At 45.5% G+C, this 4,092-nt stretch overlaps 1 protein-coding gene across 2 annotated transcripts in view; it reads right to left on the bottom strand.

Annotated features, from left to right (window-relative positions):
* The window catches only part of STRIP2 (striatin interacting protein 2), a 57,243-nt gene that overhangs the window by 52,827 nt on the left and 324 nt on the right, over positions 1–4,092 (bottom strand). The window lies entirely within an intron of this gene.

The raw sequence follows: 4,092 nt of genomic DNA, 5'->3' as shown, positions 1-4,092 counted from the left end.
TCCGGATATTTGGACGTTTGATGGTATCCAGTACTTCTTGCATATTATTCTCAAATTTTTGTGCCATTTTCTCGAACTCGTCAACTTCTTTCTCCTTTCTCTTTAGCAGTTCATTATCTCTCTTCTCTTCCATCTCTGTTAGCTTAGACATTATGAATGATCTGAATTCCTTATCAGACATTTCCATGATTTTCACCGAACTGCTTGTGGGTGAAGAAGAGTTACTCTTTTCCCTTGGAGGAGAGGTATTTTCTCGTTTTCCCATATTTCTCGTGATCCGGCGGTGATTTCTTGTCATCTGATGGATGTTGTGTTTCTTTCAAATTCTTGAAGTTCAGCCTTAATGTTCAGGAGCAAGCAGGCAATCTCTTTGCTGTTCTATTGTGATTGTGCTAGCTCGTTTGTTGGAGGCTGAATTATTAGTAGAAAATCTTCATTCCCTTAAAAATCTAGTTCACTGTAGCCATGTGGAACCTTCTCCTGAAGTCCCATGGCTTCTTCTGCTGGTCCCTGTTTTTATTTCTTTTAATTTGCCAGAAAGCATATGCACTTGCCAGAGAGAGACAGAAGGAAAAGGAGAAAGGACTTCCCCTGCAATGAGGTGTAGTCAGGCTGCAATCCCTTCTCCATCCTGTTGGGATATGGGTCATGTTTTTCAATCCTTGTTGGGATTTTGGTCATATTTTGGGGGGACTAAGATTTAAATGACTGTTGTCTATGTGGAATCTGGCTCCCTTGATGACTAGGCTATAGTACCAGCCAGATGCATTGATATTTTCTATTATTCTATTTCTTCCTTTTTTTTTTTTTTTAAAGAGATTTTTGCTATAGAGCATGTGTGCTCACAGGAGAGACAGAGAGCCAGAAAGTGAGAAATCATGCCCCAGGGAAGATGGCCATGCCAGAATCCCTTCTTTTCCATTTTCCTCTCAGGATTTTGGGCACGCATGCACACGCACCTAGCATGAGTTTAAGCCACCAGGTCTGGGACTCAAACCGTGGCTGACCACATGGGAGTTCAGTGATGTAACTATTATGCCATCCTCTGATCCCTATCCTATTTCTTTCTTTTTTTTTCTTTTAAGAATTATTTAATTTAATTTTATTTATTCACTTGTTTATTTCAATTTGACTAGAGAGGGACAGAGTGAGAGAATAAGAAAGAGAGAAAGTGAGAAAGCAAGCCTGCAGGTCTGGGACTCGAACCATGTGAAAATCCAAAGCCTTTAACCATCATGCCACCTGCCGGCCCCCCTATTCTATTTTTTAAAAAAAATTGACTTTAATTCATAGGTTGACCCTAAAGTTTGAAAAACACTTTTTTTATAATGATTTTATTTAACTTTATTTATTTATTTATTTTTCTTTCTTTGGAGAGGTTTTTGCTATAGGGTGCGTGTGCTCGCCAGAAAGACAGAGAGAGACAGAGAGACAGAAAGCGAGAAATCACCCCCCAGTGGGGAATAGCCAGGCCACAATCCCTTCTCCTCCATTCTCCTCTCGGGATCTTGGGCATGCACACACACGTGCTCAGGGTAAGCCAGGTCTGGGACTCGAACCGCGGTGGGCTACATGGGAGTCCAGTGACATAGCCATTACACTAACTGCTGGTCCCTTTATTTACTTATTTCTTAATTTGACCAGAGAGGAGGAGAGTGAGAGAGCAAGAGAGAGAGGGAAAGTGGGAAAGCAAGCCACCAGGTCTGGGACTTGAACCGCAGTCCGCCATGTGGGAGGGAGTCAGCACCCTCAACCACCGCGCCACCTGCCAGCTCCTGAAAAACACTGTTTTAAATAGTATACATCCTTTAAACTTAATATTTTGGACTAATATTTCTCATTTTGTCATAGACCAGTCAAAACTTTGTCAAGGACCTTGAGAAAAAATAAACAAGGAGATCTGGCTAAAAGAGACCAAAGGTGAATGCTTTAGTTAGGTTAACAATCTTTTTATTGAACACTCTCTAGTTTCCTTTTTAGGTTGGGATGTTCACCCACTAAGCCATTGGGATAGGGTAGGTGAACAGTGCTCCTATAAACACAGTGATGTATAAGAAGGATCTTTTGACTTGTACCAACGATAATTCTTCTAATGATTTTCCAGAAGCCTTGGAGAGAAAAAAAACCATCTCCCCTAAGGGCTATCTTCCATAGGAAAGCAAAAAGAGAGAAGAAAGGAAAAGGTACTGTGGTAATAGGGGATGTACTAACTAGTAAAAACAGCTCTCCTGCTGCAGTTGGAGGAAAGCTAATCTTTCCAGCCAGCCTTTTGGCAGGCAATGAGCCCAAATAGAGATGATCACTGCAGTTGTTCATTCCCAGGCATGAAGAGTGCAGCTGCAGACAATCAGGAGGTAAACTGTGGTGCAGGTGGAAAGCTCTAAGTCTCTGGACACTGCACTCACCAGCAAAGTACTATTAAAGCCTTTTCCTGATGGAAGACTGGATAAGTGGGGAACAGGCATCCTACAGAAGGGAGATGGGGACAGGAATTGTTTCAATCTCCCTGTAAAACATATCACTTTGAAATTATTTGATTGATTCACTTATATATTGTCTGACTCCCTACCCCAACATGTTAGCTTCACAAAGGCAAAGACCTTGTCTTGTTTACTGATGTATCCCTAGCATCTAAAACTGCACCTGGTATGTAGAAAGGCCTCAACAAATAACTGTTGAATTAATAAATGACTCATTCCCCCAAAAAATGTGAGCAAGAACAATGTCCCTGTGAGGCAAGGAGGCACAGGGTGTCCCTAAAAGACCAGATTGATACTGAGGCAGGGAGGGAGATGATCTAGTGGATATGATATAGCAAGGCAAGAGGACTGTGCCCTGCCTTTGCAAGGCAGTGCCTTTTGGCCAGTTTTTCCACCTCCTCTACTTCTATCTTTAAAAGAAAAATAGATTCCCACTCTGCCTGTATCAAAATGGAAGGCGCAGAAGGCACTCATCACTTTGGAAACTAACATGCTATTCAAATGACAAATGGTGGACTGGGAAGCCAAAGTTGGCTTCTAGTACCAGCTCTGCCCTTTGAGGAGGAAGAGGATGATAAAGTAACACAGTACTAAGAGCTACAAGACTGAGCAGTTATGTGCACTGTGCCCCACTGGGTTACACATTTAATATTTAGTTATCTCATTTTGATTTTATTACAACCCTCTGAGGTAGGCGGTGTTCACCCCATTTTACAGATGTAGCCTGAGGTCAGAGGTCAGTAATTTCCCAAAAGTCACATAGATAGTAAATGGCAGGAGCTGGGATTGATACCAGGTCTGACACCCAAAAGCTTGTTGCTTCTGGCCACTGCCCTATGCCAGACGTCTAATCTTGGGCAAGTTACTTCTTTTTCGGTTCTGTAAAATGAAAGGCCCAGATCTGATATTTCTACAGACCCTTCCAAATCTGACACTTTGTAGTGGATTCTCCTGATTCCGGTTCAAATCCAATTCTACTCCTGGCTAATTGATGGAAACTGGGCAAATGAGTATGTTAATAATTCAGTCCTGTCGCCTTCCTGGTTAAGGATTTCTTCTTCAGAGGACGAAGAGACCACCTGTTCACACTATCTGTACCCTGGGGCAGTTCCATCCAAATAGCCCATCCGGTCTCCCTGAACCCTGACAGGTAGGGGGCCTGTGGCCCGCGGGAGGCGCTACCTCAGCGGTCTAACCACCCAGGGACGGGAGAGGACGGGGAAGGGAGGGACCGAAGTCCCGCGGCCGGTCGGGTCGGCCCGAGCCCCGCCGCACGCAGCCTGGGAGAGCGAGGGCGGCTGCTCCCCTCGGCGACCCTTCCCTCCCGCCGGGCTCTGGCCTCTCACCCCTTCATCGCTTCACCTCTTCCGCGCCCGTTCCCTCCTCGATTCTTTGGGACCCGAAAGGACTGCAGGGATTAAGGGAGATAAATACTGGAGAGTATCTGGTACACGCCAGACCTCGCTGCGTCTTCGCTCCCCCGAGGGGAGGCCAGAGGAGTAGAAAGCCCCCGGTCCGCGGCAGGAGACGTGCGAAGAAGGGTCGGGACGGCAGGGCCAACTGCGGTGGACCCCGCAGGAGCCCACTCGGGGGCTGGCCCTGGGCGCGCCGC

The sequence above is a fragment of the Tupaia chinensis genome, unplaced genomic scaffold, assembly GCF_000334495.1.
Source record: "Tupaia chinensis unplaced genomic scaffold, TupChi_1.0 Scaffold000610_1, whole genome shotgun sequence".
NCBI classification, from domain to species: domain Eukaryota; kingdom Metazoa; phylum Chordata; class Mammalia; order Scandentia; family Tupaiidae; genus Tupaia; species Tupaia belangeri.
Note: the sequence above shows the minus strand (reverse complement) of the source record. Positions and strands in the feature narration are given on the sequence as shown.